Source organism: Myxocyprinus asiaticus, chromosome 47 (genome assembly GCF_019703515.2).
Source record: "Myxocyprinus asiaticus isolate MX2 ecotype Aquarium Trade chromosome 47, UBuf_Myxa_2, whole genome shotgun sequence".
Lineage (NCBI taxonomy): Eukaryota > Metazoa > Chordata > Actinopteri > Cypriniformes > Catostomidae > Myxocyprinus > Myxocyprinus asiaticus.
In genome coordinates this window covers 5491872-5510657 of record NC_059390.1, presented here as the reverse complement: position 1 = coordinate 5510657, position 18786 = coordinate 5491872, and the positions used below count along the sequence as shown (strand labels likewise).

The 18786-nt window shown below is 37.3% G+C and overlaps 2 pseudogenes; both read left to right on the top strand.

The window, feature by feature from the left end:
* Positions 1 to 282: 282 nt before the first annotated feature.
* On the top strand, positions 283 to 8492 carry LOC127436579 (deleted in malignant brain tumors 1 protein-like; annotated as a pseudogene).
* A 1229-nt stretch (positions 8493 to 9721) lies between these two features.
* On the top strand, positions 9722 to 18786 carry LOC127436578 (deleted in malignant brain tumors 1 protein-like; annotated as a pseudogene).

The following is an 18786-nucleotide window of genomic DNA, read 5'->3' as shown; positions in this document are numbered from 1 at the left end:
TGTAAAACTGTCTATATGGCTATATATTGGCTTTGGGTGAACTTTTCCTTTAATACTAAGATACTAAACCAAAGTATATTAAAATAGGTTTTATAGGAACAAATAAATAATAAATACGATGATGATTATGATGGTATACTCTAGTATTCTGCTAACATTTTTTACTTAATGTCAAATGAGGTGCTTCCAAAAAAAGTACAGATACGTTCTGACCCTGGCGTTTAATGGATGCTGGTTTCTAAGGCAATCATTGTAACAATGTTTCATTTCTTTTCAGGCACAATGCTACATACCTTGTGGCTGATTCTCCTGCTGGGTATGAAGAAACATATGCACATACGCACACAGTTGTACTTTATAATGAATTTACACTTAGTAGAACTGCTATGTTGTCCCAGGTTACTGCTTATGTCGAATACTAGATGACTGTGTATGACATGTTCTGTTACATACAGATTTAGGAAATGGACCTCCCATCGAAGCTCTTTCTGTGAGGTTGGTGGATGGTTTTGACCATTGTTCTGGACGAGTGGAGGTTCTCCATAATAGTATATGGGGAACAGTGTGTGATGATAACTGGAATACTGTAAGTGCTGGAGTAGTGTGTATAGAGATGGGCTGTGGAGATGTTATAGAAGCAATGTCAGTTGCTTATTTTGGACAAGGTTCAGGAGAAATATGGATGGATGAAGTAAATTGCGATGGGACTGAGTCCTCACTGATTCAATGTCCAACAGATGGATGGGGAATACACGACTGTACTCATTACGAGGATGCTGGAGTCATCTGTCAACCTGGATGTAAGCTACATATCGTATACCAAATAGAATCAAACAGAAATTGAACATATGATAAACTCAAAATGCTATACATTTCTAATCCCTAATCCTGTTCTGTTTGTTTTTGAACATTAGCACTTGTTAGGTTGGTAAATGGCATAGACTCTTGTTCTGGGAGAGTGGAGGTTCTCCATGATGGTCAGTGGGGAACAGTGTGTGATGATGGCTGGGATCTATCAGATGCTGCAGTGGTGTGTAGAGAGATGGGCTGTGGAAGTGTTCTTAATGTGAAGACTGGTTCCTATTTTGGAAAAGGTTTAGGACCAGTGTGGATGGATGCTGCACAGTGTATTGGGAATGAGAGTACATTGATAAACTGTACATCAGCACAATGGGAAATAACGGCCTGTGACCATTCAAAAGATGCTGGGGTCATCTGTAACCGTGAGCTACAGAAATATTGGAAGCATATTACATTTAGCTTTAAATGATCACGCTACCTATTTACTAACTATTTATAATAACATGTCAATTTCATTTTTAGCTCTTATCAGGGTGGTGGATGGCAGTAACTCTTGTTCTGGAAGAGTGGAGGTTCTCTATAATGGAACATGGGGAACAGTGTGTGATAATGGCTGGGATCAATCAGATGCTGCAGTGGTGTGTAGAGAACTGGGCTGTGGAGATCTCATAGCAGTAAAGACTAATGGATATTTTGGACAAGGTTCAGGACAAATATGGATGGATAATGTAGATTGTAAATCTACTGACACTCAGCTGACAAAATGTGAATTTAATGGATGGGGAATAAATAACTGTGCACATACAGAAGACGCTGGAGTCATCTGTAGCCGTGAGCTAAGACCTTAAATACATACTTAAACTGCCTTGAGACAATAATCTGATGAGAATTTGAAATAATTATAAATATTAAGTATTTATAATAACATCTAATTTCATTCCATGTTTAACATCAGCACTTGTTAGGTTGGCGAACATGGTTGGCCGTTTCGCTGGGAGAGTGGAAGTTTTCCATGAAGGACAGTGGGGAACCGTGTGTGACTACGGATGGGATCTATTAGATGCTAATGTTGTGTGCAGAGAGCTGGGCTTTGGGAGTGCTACAGGAATAAGAAATAGCGCTTATTTTGGCCAGGGCTCAGGACCAGTGTGGGTATATAATGCACAATGCACTGGAAGTGAGGCGAGTTTAAAGAGATGTCCATCAGTGGTTTTGCAGGCACAGAACTGTACTCATGATAGAGATGTGGGAGTCTTCTGTCAAAGTAGGTCAAAAACCAAAGGATTATACCCACAGTAGTCCTATAAATTTAATATTACATTGTGCTTATAGGTTTACACACCCCTGGCAGAATCTGTAAGAAATCTAGCATTTTTGAAATATAACAAATCAAACTAATTGTCTTTTATTTTTTAACTAGTACTGCCCTGAATAAGTTGCACAACAGATTTAAAAGTATAAAACCATACTCAAATGATCCTTTAGAAAAGTTAACATACCCTTGTTTATTAATATTAAGTGTTGCCTCCTTGAGGATCAGTGACTAAACATGTTGCGGATTCTGGGCAAGGGCATGTAAATTTATCAACAGAACTGTAATTTGATCAGGTTTGCAGTTAGTAAACTGTCTCTTTCTCATTCTCCCTCTCTCTTCTCTTCGGGAATTAGGCAATGTCCGTATAGATGTTGGCGGTTGTTCTGGGAGAGTGGAGGTTCTTCATAATGATCAGTGGGGAACAGTGTGTACCGATTACTGGGATTCTAAGGATGCTGAAGTGGTATGCAGAGAGTTGGGGTGTCCACTTGGTGCTGAAGCAAAGAAATATACCTATTTTGGACAGGGTTCGGGACCAATATGGATGGATAACGTTCATTGTACAGGGAAAGAAACGTCACTGAAGGACTGCAGTTTAAATGGATGGGGCACACATAACTGTGCCCATGTACATGATGCTGGAGTCATCTGTCGAGGTAAGATGGATACGGTGTACTTCTTATTTTCCATCTGTCTCACAGAGCCTGAATGTGGAAATGTGGATCTTGGTAAGCTTAGAGAAAAGGTACTCATCTTTCCTCTACCTCTCAAATGACTGTTTAGGTTTCATTTTTATGATTGCATGCAGAATTAATCCTTTTAAAAGCATTGGGGACTCCAATCTATGTACTCTATAGTCTCACAGATCCAGATGTTTGACTATCAATACAGTCTGATTCACTTTACTGTCTATTCTGGCCAAGAACTACCTGCCTAGACAAGAAGAGAATGTCTGACCATCATGTAAAATGACCAACATTTGCTACATACCTCATTTTTGGGCACTGTGTGCATATTTTAGATCCAAAACTAACTGTACATATTTGATTGTAAAAGTTGCATTCCAAGAGTGCTGATATTTCATATAACAGCCCTGGCATGCTTCCAGATATTCTCTAATATATAAGGAGATAACAATCTCCAAGGCTCTAACATTGGAGAAAGTGTAACAGTTACGTTTTGAGTTTTGCAACAGTAGATCACCGTTTGTGGGAACCATACAGTACAAATGAATGGGTAGAGCAATAAAATAAATCCTACCGGATGCAAATTTTCTGTGACTTCTCTTATAAAACAGCTATTTTTTCATAGTAAACTCAACACATTGTTGAAGATTACCAGACAGGCTCTCAATTCAAAGTGATTTGCTGTTTCCTCACAAAATCAGTTTATTCAGCCTACTGAAGCATCTTGTCCAAGTGTTCTAAATCACACACTTCTGCACTATTCTACATCATTTTGTAGTGTAAGTAGTGTGAGTAGTGTGTTCACTCTGAAAATGCAACGAGAAGAAGAGTACTATGGGTACCCGGATGATGTACCTCTTCAACTGAAATAACGAAGCTTGAAATTTTGGACACTTCATTCCCCTAACACTCGTGGCTTGCTGTACGTAGCAGAAGGGCCGGGGTTACCTGTCCACGATGCTGGCCTGACAAAACAATTGTAATTAATGATGAATGTGACAGCACCATACAAATGTGAGTCGAATGCATTACCATAACACGATGTGTGACTTTTTACATTTTTTGAGATATAAGTGCTGGACTGAGGTTGGCTAACGTGCTAAAGCTAGTGGCAACACATCACAGGCTTTTGAAATGTGACTTCTGTCAGCTGAAAAATGGCAAATGGATTCCATGCAGTAAAAAAACGGTTTGCATTTCATTTGAGACAATAATACAATTGAAAATTCATACACTAGATGGCATAGCACATAGTGTAAGTGCATTGCGTATAATGCATCATTTGGGACATAGCTTTTGTATCACTAAGCTGGTATGTGTTTGCAGCATTCCAGACAGGCTGTCAGTCTGTGCATTGCTCGGCAGTATGCAACAATTGATCCTGTTGTTGATATCTGATATTGCATACTCATGCTAAACTGAAATGGGTGATTCTTAGAAAATAAATTGCAAGTATACATTGACATGTACATCTACTGAGGGGTTTTGTCCTTCTCCTTTAGATGTTAGACTGGTTAATGGGGACAATATGTGTTCCGGAAGAGTGGAATCCTACTACTGGGGACGATGGGGAACAATCTGTGATGTTGGCTGGGGTGCTACAGATGCTGCAGTGGTGTGTAAAAACATGGGTTGTGGGACCCTTGTAGAAGCAAAGACTGGGGCTTTTTTTGGACAAGGCTCAGGACAAATATGGTTTGAAGATTTGAGTTGTTTTGGGAATGAATCAGGATTGATTCAGTGTCCATCAAGGGGACTAGGAGTCAGCAGCTGCAACCATAGACAAGATGCTGGGGTCATCTGTCGAGGTAGGTTGCAATCTTCTAAGAGAAAGATAATATACAGTCAGGCGGTTAATATTGCAAATTAAACCCCAACAGTGTGAGAGCCCCGACACAGAACGAAGGGGTCTTGTATCACCTTGAAGGGGCTGACTGTATTTTATCGCTCTCATTATATGGCTTCAAAAATGTGTTTAAAAAATCTAATAAAATACATGGACATAAAGTATTTGGGTTGAAATATTTTATTAGCTTTCTTGTAGAGACATACCTGTATATTTACCATATGCACTTTAAAGTTATACAATGTTGCCAAGGATGACACTATTCTCATGTATAGGATGACACAATTTATCAATCAGAATCAAGTAATAATTCAATACAGTCAGTGTTGGGCAAGCTACTCAAAAAATGTAGCTAGCTAAACTGCCAATTACACAATAAAAAATGTGTTAAGCTAAGCTAAAAGCTACACCTCAGAGAAAGTAGCAAGTTACACTACAAGCTTCATACCAAAAGTAGCTTGCTACTTTTTTTCAACCAGATGGACAGAGCATACTGACTTTGACAAAGCATCTAAAATACTACTCATATGATGTTTATCGAAGCCATACAGTATAGTGCAATACAGTATGATGCAATATGAAATGTATGTGCATGTAAATATGTGCATATTTACACATGATACCTACCTGTACAAACCCATGTGGTCAAAATGAAAAATCACAATTTCTACATTTTATTTTTTCATATTTATACTCGGATGAGCGATTCATTTGTGAGTATGACATCTTTAGTTCTGATTCAAAACTGGCGAGAGTAAACACCGGTGTGATATGATGTAGCGGTGTAGCTTTTGTCAAAGCTACACTGCTACCTAATCAAAAATATAGCTTTGCTACTGAAAAGCTATTTGTTTTAAAAATTAGCAAAGCTACCACCTCACTACTCAGAAATGTAGTTAAGCTAATAGCTTCGCTATTTGTAGCGAAGCTACTGTCCATCACTGAATATAATGCATGCAGAGGCTAATAAATATAAAACCACTTTTTCACTGATTCCAGATGTGATGCTGGTGGGCGGTGTCAACACATGTGATGGCAGAGTTCAGATTCTTTATGATGGTCACTGGGGAGCAGTGTGTCACAATGGTTGGGATATAATCGATGCTACAGTTTTGTGTAGAGAGCTGGACTGTGGTGACATTGCAGAGGTGAAGGAATATAGTGGTCCTGTGGGGCCAGTGTGGATGAATAAACTCAGCTGTACAGGAAAAGAGTGGACAGTGCGAGACTGTGCTTTCGCTGGATGGGGTGCGAGCAGTTGTCCGAGTGGGATTCATGCAGGTGTTCATTGCCAAAGTAAGTAATTTGTTAATGCCATTCACATCTCTTGCACCCTGGTCTTCTTCTGATAATAAAATGAACTATATTTCATTTCACAGAATTCGTGAGAAGAGGCGTGGTGAGGATTTTGGTGAAGGCTAATACTGGAGTCAATGTCACTGGCCCAAATATCATGAAAAACCTTCTGGACAGGGTAAGCAAATAACGAATCAATGCTAATGTGTAAATAAAAGATACTGTAAGTTCATTGATCACTTTTTTGTACTTTTAGGTAGGGGAGACCAGGGACAATTTTTTTGTTTTGTTTACATTTGCCTTCTTAACTCAAAAGCTAAAAAAAATAATGCAGGTTTATTGCATAATCCATCCAAAAATGATCAAAATAGTTTTCCAAGTTATGAGCATGGCTTTCTTTTCCTAATGTCCCTCTATCCAGATACCACGCCTTTCAATAGGTCATGACCCCTCGCTTCTTGGCAATTCTGGGTGTCAATTTAAAAGTCTACTTGAACGATAATTTCTAACCAAAATATCAAAACATCGAATGCAATGTAAATAAACCAAGTTGATAAACACAAATACTGTATATGCAATATCACAAAATATAAAAGATGTCTTCAACACATATAATCTGGATTACGTAATCAGAATACTGGTACAAAAAAATCTACTTGTAATTAGATGAAATAACATTTTATACTCATACTCCAGATTACAAATTTTTTTTTTATGTTTTTTAATGAATTACATGATTAATTATTAATCAAGCAACTGCAGTAATTGTTGATAATTTATTGATCTCTCTAACTAAAAAATGTTCTTTCTAAATCATCTTACAGCTGATAAACGTTTGGTAAATCTTCAAGTGTGAGAGGTTGTTTTTTGTCAGTTGGCTACTATTACACTGAAGATGGATCAGTAATCCACACATAAATGCTATATTTGCATTAGTGTGGTAAATTAACTTTTAGTTTCAGGATTTCACGACTTGGCTACAAAAAATGTACATGAATGCGCTTTTGCTTTTGTCTTTTGTGTTGTTGATTCACGTTGATATAACGGATCTGATCTGTTATCACACATGATTGGTCTTTGTAATGCCAAAATTGTAATTTAGAAACAGGCAAATAGCGAGAAACTCAAAACACACACACACACACACACACACACACACACACACACACACAAAATCATATGAATTCTCATATTTGATCCATTAAGTTTGAAAAATCTTATCCTACTCAAATTCATGTGACATCAAATAAACAAGAATTAGGTCAGAAGTAATTCAAAGCAGTTCTAAATTAATCTAAAAATAATCTAAAAGCAATTAGTTTAGATTACCTTAAAAATGTAATTCAAGAGATTATGTGATACTGACTACAATTTCAGTCATGTAATTTGTAATCAGTACCCGATTACAATTTGGAAGTAATCTAACCAGCAGTAGTCAAGAGCGGTCTTCAACTAGATACTTGAAATATGTTCATTAAAACGAAATCTTTCATTAGATAATGAAATAAAGTGCATTGCATATTTTAAAGATTCAAACTTTCAATTCATTTTTATTTCATCAAGAGTTACAGTTAGCTCCGTTCTCAGTGTTAACAACTGTCATTCATGTCAAATTGTAACCACTGACAAAGTAATACAATAGATTTTAAATTAAATAGAACTCAGACAGAGTACATTACTGAGCATGTGCAGAATAGGTGCGATCACTCTAGCTTGTTTGTGATTGAAGAAATTTTGTGTTACAGTTATATATTTGTAGGGGCAGTGGTAGCTCAGCAGTTAAGGCTCTGGGTTACTGATCTGAAGTTCGGGGGTTCAAGCCCCAGCACTGCCAAGATGCCACTGTTGGGCCCTTGAGCAAGGCCCTTGACCCTATCTGCTCCAGGGGTGCTGTATCATGGCTGACCCTGCACTCTGACCCCAGCTTAGCTGGGATATGTGAAAAAGAAGAATTTCACTATATATGTGCAAATGTGTGATAAATAAAGAAAATTATTACTATCCCCTATATTCCTTTCATTTTGCAATTTGTTGAACTGAGGCTTCAAACTAATTTCACAGATGATCAAAGTGGTTCAAGATTCAAACAAGAAGAAGTTTAGTGTGACATGGATAACACAGTCTGATGGGCTTGTATTTCACAAAGAGCACACAATGGCAGGTACGTAAACTTAGAGGTGTTGCTGTATACACAGACAGACAGATAGAAAGATAGATATGTATATTCTGTATGTATTATCTATGTAATATCATTATAAACATGTTGTTTTCACAGGTCAGGGGTCACAGGGCCTTAATCCGTGCATGCCAGTTAACTAATTACTAATCTTAATAACATAAAGGTAATGTTTTTAATGTTCACCTTTGCTTCACTGTCTGTACTCAACTTTATTAATAATTATAAGCAAAAAGGCAGCTAAAGGTTTATTTTGCTCATAAACAGCATTGTAGGTTGTAAGCTTATAATGTGTTTTATTTTAACAACAATGTGAATACTACAAATTTAAATATTAATTAAGTTTCAATCTGCCATAATTTTTTAACTCATAATCATTACAATGTGGTCAATAAAACATTATTATTATTATTAATATTATTATTATTATTTTATTTATTGTTTTACATAAGTTTGTCAGTGAACTATTTCTTGCATTCAGTGAACTAAGCATCATTTTGAAGAGGAAAAAATTACTAGGCTCTGTGAAGTCTGAATAATGATTAAAGAGCATACAGCAATTAAGATTTAAATGTCAAAGGCTGTGATTGTTTTTTAAAAATGAAATGTTAAATCTAGATTCAAAAAAGATTCCACATCTTTTTTTTCCCATACTAGAACCCTGTTTCATATTTATACAGAAACACAACTCCAAGCATGCAAATCTCTTCAAAAAGCTCCTGAAACCAAACCTGGCTGCTTTTCAAACTGAAAGAATAACATCACATCCTTTGATAATCATGATGTAATTTGATTAGTAAAACACTTTAATGTATGCAGTTGTGAGAATATTGCATACATATGTTAATATGTTATAATGTTTGGTAAACATGAGATTTTAAGATGGAATTGCTTTGTGCTGTTGTTTGTGTTTAAGGTAACAATGCATTGTTCAGTTCTGAGAAATATTTACCTGCATGTAAATCTGGGGCAGGTTCAGGTGTCTTAAGTTGTAAGAAAAGGGCAAGCTCAGTGTTGTTCTCGGTAATGCTTAGACACTGTTCCTAATGTTATATTGTCTCTGTTGAGCAGTTAAGCTTGCTTGATGCAGGTATTGTTAGCATCCTGTAGCATCAAAGGCTTGTAGAAGTCTTTATGTATTCATAAAGTACCTTAGTTGTGAAAAGGTATACATGCAATATCTGCCACCAAGCAGATGTAATTCTTTTGTCTCCAGACTGTATGAATGTGCATAAGGGTCAGCTGTAATGTAATGCAAGTTGTTTTAGATGACAGGTTAATGATGTGGTTAGCCTTGGAGTATCTATTTACCCTTCTAAAAGTCATTTAGAATTGTTCATAGAGACCATCCTTAACTGAGGGAGAAAGTGTAAGGAGAATTATTCTTAAACTTCTGTTTTCTGCAGTCAGGTTTGTATTTCTTTCACAAATAAAATATATAACTGGACCCGAGCCCTGACAAATTACAACGATTTACTCTAGCAAATGTGAGTTTTAGCACATAATGTTACTGGAAACTAAATTTAAATGTTTTAGGTTGTTTCTTTATGGTGTAAAATAGGCCAGTGCTGGGACAGGGCACAGACAAGATTAAGCAAACAATGGGTACATTTCTTCCTGGTCTTGTTGGAAAATTAGTATCTGATTGCAGAATATGGGCAACTTGATTTTTACTCAGCCCACCCAGAATTATTCTGTTCTTTTAAAACTTACTTTACATGTAATTTTGTAATCCACTTTTATCACATTATGAAACAAAAGTATGGAATAAAGTCAAAACAAAGTAAAGAAAAGGCTATTTTTTCTTTATTTCTGAGATTAGAGATAAATATATTTTCTGTGATGTTTTGGTTACTCTTAGTAACTTTACTAGAGATAAATTTGCTTATGTAATAGTTAAGGTACAGTTGAAGTCAGAAGTTTACATACATTTAGGTTAAAGTCATTAAAACTCATTTTTTTAAACCACTCCACAGATTTTATATTAGCAAACTATAATTTTGGCAAGTCGTTTAGGACATCTACTTTGTGCATGACACAAGTCATTTTTCCAGCAATTGTTTACAGACAGATTGTTTCACTTTTAATTGACTATATCACAATTCCAGTGGGTCAGAAGTTTACATATACTAAGTTAACTGTGCCTTTAAGCAGCTTGAAAAATTCCAGAAAATGATGTCAAGCATTTAGACAATTAGCCAATTAGCTACTGTTCGGAGGTGTACTGAATTGGAGGTGTACCTGTGGATGTACTATAAGGCCTAACTCAGTGCCTCTTTGCTTGACATCATGGGAAAATCAAAAGAAATCAGCCAAGACCTCAGAAAAAGAATTGTGGACCTCCACGAGTCTGGTTCATCCTTAGGAGCAATTTCCAAATGACTGAAGGTACCACGCTCATCTGTACAAACAATAGTATGCAAGTATAAATGCCACGGGACCACACAGCCATCATACCGCTCAGGAAGGAGACACATTCTGTCTCCTAGAGATGAATGTAGTTTGGTGCGAAAAGTGCAAATCAATCCCAGAACAACAGCAAAGGACCTTGTGAAGATGCTGGTGGAAACAGGTAGACAAGTATCTATATCCACAGTAAAACAAGTCCTATATTGGCATAACCTGAAAGGCTGCTCAGCAAGGAAGAAGCCACTGCTCCAAAACTGCTATAAAAAAGCCAGACTACAGTTTGCAAGTGCACATGGGGACAAAGAACTTACATTTTGGAGAAATTTCCTCTGGTCTAATGAAACAAAAATTGAAATTTTTGGCCAAAGTGACCATCGTTATGTTTGGAGGAAAAAGGGTGAGGCTTGCAAGCTGAAGAACACCATCCCAACCGTGAAGCATGGGGGTGGCAGCATCATGTTGTGGGGGTGCTTTGCTGCAGGAGGGACTGATGCACTTCACATAATAGATGGCATCATGAGAAAGGACAGTTATGTGGATATATTTTAGCAACATCAGTACAACAAAGGCAAGATATTGGAGTGGCCATCACAAAGCCCTGACCTCAATCCGATAGAAAGGTTTTGGGCAGAATTGAAAAAGCGTGTGCGAGCAAGGAGGCCTACAAACCTGACTCAGTTACACCAGTTCTGTCTGGAAGAATGGGTAAAAATTCCAGCAACTTGTTGTGAGAAGCTTGTGGAAGGCTACACAAAACATTTGACCCAAGTTAAACAATTTAAAGGCAATACTACCAAATACTAACAAAGTGTATGTAAACTTCTGACCCACTGGGAATGTGATGAAAGAAATAAAAGCTGAAATAAATAATTCTCTCTACTATTATTCTGACATTTCACATTCTTAAAATAAAGTAGTGATCCTAACTGACCTAAGACAGGGGAATGTTTTTTACGATTATATGTCAGGAATTGTGAAAAACTGAGATTAAATGTATTTGGCTAAGGTGTACGTAAACTTCTGACTTTAACTGTAACACTACATAAATTAGGCTCATTCAAAGTTATGTATATTATACCTCAGAATGAACAGATTTTAAAACCAGATGACATGCTGAACAAATCTTCCAAATCTTACATCAGAAAGCAAATAAGGAATTATAATATGCAAAATAAATCAGAGTTCTACATTTGCATTTAATTTTACATCACTTGTGTTCTTCATCTCATCATCGTCTTCATCATTGCCATCATTGTCAGCAGCCAACATCGTTACAAGGAGTCGAGAATTTCAAGTCCAGATAAAAACACTTGAAGGCTCCTTAACTTAATCCGACACCGTCTTGAAGACAAAGACTATGCAGAGAAAGAGTGACATTTTACCAGATGAAAGAAATCTAAAAATGAGTCATTGGCCATAGTTTATTGATATGTTTGATCCTATACTGACATAATGTGCCATAAGTATTTCTGGTTGAGTTGATTTTGTTTGCCTCAAATGCTTTTAAAACTCTTTCTTGCACTTTCTTGCTCTGTCTTTTTTCCCTAAAGTAGTAAATACTTTAAAAGGATACTTCACTCAAAAATGTAAAATCGGAAAACCTGTATGGTCACAAACTAATAATAAATACGGTGGTGATGATGGTGGTGGTATACTAGTATTCTGCATACTTTTTTTGCTAAGTGTCAACTGGGATGCTGCCTAAAAACGTGCAGCAATGCTTTCAACCATAAAAACAGACACCGCAAGACTCTGATGTTAATTACATGCTAATTTAACAAAGTAATATTTTTTTAATTTAATTTCTTTTCAGGCACAATGTTAAATACCCTGTGACTCATTCTCCTGTTGGGTATGAAGAAACATATGTATAGACATACACAACTTTCTGTAATTCAATATAAAGCCACTCTTAATAATAGTTAATGCTCAATGTGGGCGTTAGATGCTATGAAATGTTGTTGAGTCCCAGGTCACTGCTGATGTTGAATACTCAAAGTATATCAGATATATAAAAATACATCAAACAGATCAGATTCTGAAGTGGTTTGTTAAGAGGTATACATGACTGTGTATGACATGTTCTGTTCTACAAACAGATTTTGGGAATGGACCATCAGTAGAAGCTCTTTCTTCAAGGTTGGTAAATGGTCTTGACTCTTGTTCTGGGAGAGTGGAGGTTCTTTATAATGGAATATGGGGAACAATGTGTGATGATTTTTGGGATCTGTTAGATGCTGCAGTGGTGTGTGGAGATGTTATTGAGGCAAAGAGTTATGCAAATTTTGGACAAGGCTCAGGACAAATATGGATTGATGATGTAAACTGTATAGGGACTGAGTCTTCACTGATGGAGTGTCTAACAAATGGATGGGGAATACACAACTGTGGGCATTCAGAGGATGTGGGAGTCATTTGTCAAACTGGATGTAAGCTAAATACATACAGAATGGAACCGAAGATATATTGAATAAAAGCTAAATATCATTGTTACTGTGTAAAGTTCTAACCACTTATCCTGTTTGTGTTTGTTGTTTTTTTTTTTGTTTTGTTTTTTTTTAACATTAGTCCTTGTCAGGTTGGTAAATGGGAACAGCTCTTGTTCTGGGAGATTGAAGGTTCTCTATAGTAGTCAGTGGGGAACAGTGTGTGATAATGCTGGGATCTATCAGATGCTGCAGTGGTGTGTAGAGAGATGGGCTGTGGAGATGTTATAGATGCAAAGACTGGTGCTTATTTTGGACAAGGATCAGGACCAGTATGGATGGATGCTGCTAAATGTAATGGAAGTGTGGGTACATTAATAAACTGTACAACAGAAAAATGGGGAATACCAAGCTGTGACCATTCAAAAGACGCCGGAGTCGTCTGTAACCGTGAGCTATGCATATTGGATGCATACTACATTTTGCTTTAAATTATCAACATGAAATGCCAAGCATTTGAACTAACATGTCCTTTTTCATTTTTAAAACATTAGCCCCTGTTAGATTGGTAAATGGCATGGACTCTTGTTCTGGGAGAGTGGAGGTTCTCCATGATGGTCAGTGGGGAAAAGTGTGTGATGATGGCTGGGATCTATCAGATGCTGCATTGGTGTGTAGAGAGATGGGCTGTGGAAGTGTTGTTAAATTGAAGACTGGTTCCTATTTTGGAAAAGGTTCAGGACCAATATGGATGGGTGCTGCACAATGTACTGGGACTGAGAGTACATTAATAAACTGTACATCAACAAAATGGGAAATAATGACATGTGACCATTAAAAAGACGCCTGAGACGTCTGTAACGTAAGCTACCAAAGTTTTGGATACAAATTACATTTAGCTTTAAATTAGTATTTAAACTAACATGTCCTTTTCATTTTTCAGCTAATCAACATTAGCTCTTGTTAGGGTGATGAATGGAAAGAACTCTTGTTCTGGACGAGTGGAGGTTTTTTATAATGGAATATGGGGAACAGTGTGTGATTATGGCTGGGATCTATCAGATGCTGCAGTCGTGTGTAGAGAACTGGGTTGTGCAGATGTTATAGAGGCAAAGACTGGTGCTTATTTCGGGCAAGGTTCAGGATCAATATGGATGGCTAATATACAATGTCAATTGACTGATACTAAACTGACGAAATGTGCATTCAGCGGATGGGGAATAAATACCTGTGCACATACAGAAGATGCAGGAATCATCTGTCGACGTGAGCTAAAACCTTGAAGGAATGTTCCAGATTCAGTACAAGTTAATGCACTTTTCCATTGGTCAAAAAATAATAATTTCGACCCATTCTTTGTTTATTAAAAAAAAATTAAAAATAAATAAATAAATAAATAAATAAATCACGAGTTCCTGTAAGGCACTTACAGTAGAATGGAAGTAAAAGGGGCCGGTCCATTAACATTAAAGTACACATTGTTTCAAAAGTATAGCCACAAGACTTCAGCATTATGTGTTAACATGAGTTTAATGCAATAAAATAAGAATTAACTGGCATCATAGAATTTGCCAGATTACAGAGTTTACACATTATGTTGACATGACAGCAAAGTTGTAATACTGGATACTTAACTTTACACATAAGCTTTGTAAAACAATTGTATCACTCTTATATAATGTTAACATGTATAATGCTTACATCTTGTGGCTATTCTTTTGAAACGATGTGTATTTTAATGTTTATTGACTGGCCCCAATCACTTCCATTGTAAGTGCCTTACTGTAACCGCATTTTTTTTATTTTATTTTATTTTATTTTTTTTGCCAAAATAATTTTTGTGATAATCAGCATTATTCCACTAATTCTATCGATTGAGCTTAACTTGTATTGAACCTGTAACATTCCTTTAAATACATTCTGCATACTGCCTTGTGACTATAACCTGATGGGAATCTGAATAAATGATTTTGATCAAGTATTTTTAATCCCATCTTGTTTCTTTCCATGTTTAACATCAGCACTTGTTAGGTTGGCGAACATGGTTGGCCGTTTCGCTGGGAGAGTGGAAGTTTTCCATGAAGGACAGTGGGGAACCGTGTGTGACTACGGCTGGGATCTATTGGATGGTAAAGTTGTGTGCAGAGAGCTGGGCTTTGGGAGTGCTACCGAAATAAGAAATAGCTCTTATTTTGGCCAGGGCTCAAGACCAGTGTGGGTATATAATACACAATGCACTGGAAGTGAGGCGAGTTTAGAAAGATGTCCATCAATGGTGTGGCAGGCTCAGAACTGTACTAGTGATAGATATGTGAGAGTCTTCTGTCAAGGTAGGTCAAAAAACCAAAGCATAATACTCACAATATAACCATAAGTTTACATACCCCTGGCTAGTGTTGTCACGGTACCAAAATTTCAGTAGTCGGTACCAGGCACGGATTAATGCACGGGCCTACTGGGCACTTGCCCAGGGCACTAGGCCAGCAGGGGCCCCTGGCAAATTTACTGTGTGTATTTTTTTTTCATATAATTATATATATATATATATATATATATATATATATATATATATATATATATATATATATATATATATATATTATTTTTTTTTTTTATTATTTTTTTTCAGTAAAATGGTGTTGAATACTGTGGAATAATGTGATTATTTTTTGCAGTTGCAAAGTATTAACTGGTAAATAAATAAAATAAATAATTTTAATGTATTGCTGCGCTGTTGAGAGGGACATCTAGAGGCTAGTGAAAATCATTGCGTAATATAAGCAGTCACGCGTAGAAGACGGTTACTAAAAATAACAAAAATGAGTTTAAAACCACAACCAAGTGGATCAATGAAAAGAAAGCTAAAAAAAGACAAAGAAGCAAGAGAAGTTCAATTGCTACAAAAGCTACCAACAATCTCCAGCTTTTTTTTAAATGCAAACACGACTGATGCTAACAACAACAACATTCCTTCTGCTGCTTCAAATGAAGATGGCGCTAGCACAAGTAACCGTGATACTGAGCCGGCCTGTGATTACCACAACCCGCCGGCGACCGCCACCACCACAAAGTCATCTTACTCAGGACGATCACAGTAAGAGTAAGACAGATGATGACCACCTGTTTTGGGAGACAAACAGCGACCCAGCATTGTGGGGAGATATAAAAAGGGATTCGGTGAGAAGTATTTTTATTAACGGAGGGGCTGCCGCTTTCCATAACTGAAGCTCAAAATATACTTCTTCCCTAAGGGATAGTGGTCTGGGTGGTAAGACTCGCTCCCTTACCAATGATTTATTACACACTCACTTACCAAATGGCCAGATTGTTTCATGAGAGTGGCTTTTATACTCTCCATCAATGGGACAGGTGTTCTGTTATTCATGCAAACTATTCTCGTCCAAAAGACACGCCTTTACAGATGGATTCAGTAACTGGAAGCACCCAGAACGGATTTCTGAACATGAGAGGAGCCCTGGTCATATGTCTTGTATGCTAGCCTTATTGCAAATGACCTTGGCTTGGATATATTAAACTGTAGAGGCCAGTCGTACGATAATGTGAGTAATATGTCGGGCAGATACAATGGACTGCAGGCTCACTTAAAACGGAGAAATCCATTGATCCATTACACACCTTGTGCTGCTCACTCACTGAATTTAGTAGGTGTAAACAGTATACACAGCAGTCCAAAGGTCGAACAGTAATATAAGAGAGGCCTTGGACAGTATAGCTGCAGATGGGGCCGAAAAAGGGAAACACGCAAAGAAGCATCGTGACTGTGTGCAAAGATGGACAAACTAGAAACTGCATTTATGGCGCAATTCTGGAATACTATTCTCAAACGATTCCACACGACCAGTTTATGTCTACAAAAAAGTGATATGGACCTTCGGACAGTGGTGCGACTGCTTGAATCATTGCGTAAGTTTGTATCAGCTCAGCGAGAACTATTTGAACATTTTGAGAGGAGTGCTTTAAGTATGCCAGGTGTATGTCAGTCCTGTAAGCATGAAGTACAACGAATCAAGAAAAGACAAACTTTTGCTGACGAGACCACAGATGGTGATGCAGGCCTTAGTGGAAGCTGTAAATTTCAAGTGGACACATTTAATGTTACCATTGACAATCTTGTCAACTGCCTTGATCACAGACTGGATGCCTATAAACACATGAATAGACTCTTTGGTGTTCTATTCCTGCCAGAATCAGAATCCGACAGCAACATTATGGGTTATGGGACAGGAGCCCATAACCTTTCTGCTGCTTACCCTGATGACTTGAACAGCTGTCTTGCTGATGAGCTGATACAGTTCAGATCTTTCATTTCAATGGAGCCGGATAGATCACCATCAAAGATGCTGAAAACAATTATAGATTATGGACTGCCATCAATTTTCCCCAATATGTATGTTGCCCTAAAGCTTTTCCTCATCCTGCCAGTCAGCATCTGTGAAGGAGAACGTTCATTTTCTCTCATGGCAAGAGTAAAAAATTAACTAAGAAGCAAAATGTGTCAAGGACGTCTCAATTCGCTGTCTTTAATGGCCATTAGATGCGATCTTGTGAGGGAACTGGATTTTGATGACGTTGTGGAAGCGTTTTCTCTGAGAAAATCAAGAAAGATATCCCTCAGCTAAGGTAAAACCAACTTTTTTTTTTTTTTTTTTTAGTAAGCTAAATGCCTTTGGTGATTGATATTGCTCCTTGTTTTTATAATGCATCGACTGCTAAACGCACGTCTGCTAAATGCAGAAATGCAGAAATGTAAATTAAATTATTCGTGGAATATTCTCCTGTGATATGATTTGAAGAGGTCAGAAGCTTTTTTAGATGTTCATCGATACTGGCGAGATATAAATAAACCAATTTGTGGTGTGAAAGTACAGAATATTGTGTGCATTTCCCCCCACGTATTAGTGTCATTGTAAATCCAGTATGATGGGGCATACAGGTGCAACACGGTTGTCGAAAAATGTGGTGTCGGGGGCCTTTGAGACATCCGTGCCCAGGGCACATCAAAGTCAAAATCCGTCTCTGCTACCGGTACAGCAGAAACACTGGTATCGTTACATCTTTTTTATTTTAGTATCGACTTGATACTGAAGTACTGGTACTTTTGACAACACTACCCCTGTCAAAATCTGTAATGCGTAATTTTATCATTTTTGAAAAATGACAAATTAAACAAACTTTTTATTTACATTAGTACTGCGCCGAAGAAGTTGCATAACAGATATTTACATATAAAATAATACCCAAAATTATCCTTTTGAAAAGTTTACACACCATTGGTTTTTAATATTTGGTGTTGCCTCCTTGAGGATCAGTGACTGCTTGCAGCATTTGTATTTTTATGATACCTCTGATTTAAAAAAAAAAAAAAAAAAAAAAAGTTAAACATGTTGTGGATTATGGGCATGTAAATTAATCAACAGAACTGTAAAAAACTGTCTCTTTCTCATTTTCCCTCTCTCTTCTCTTCTGGAACTAGGCAATGTCCGTATAGATGTTGGCGGTTATTCTGGGAGAGTGGAGGTTCTTCATAATGATCAGCGGGGAACAGTGTGTACTGATTACTGGGATTCTAAGGATGCTGAAGTGGCGTGTAGAGACATGGGGTGAGCAAAGAAATATACCTATTTTGGACAGGGTTCGGGACCAATATGGATGGATAACGTTCTTTGTACAGGGAATGAAACATCACTGAAAGACTGCAGTTTAAATGGATGGGGATGGTACTGTGCCCATGTACATGATGCTGGAGTCATCTGTCGAGGTAAGATGGATACGGTGTACTTCTTATTTTCCCTCTGTCTCACAGAGCCTGA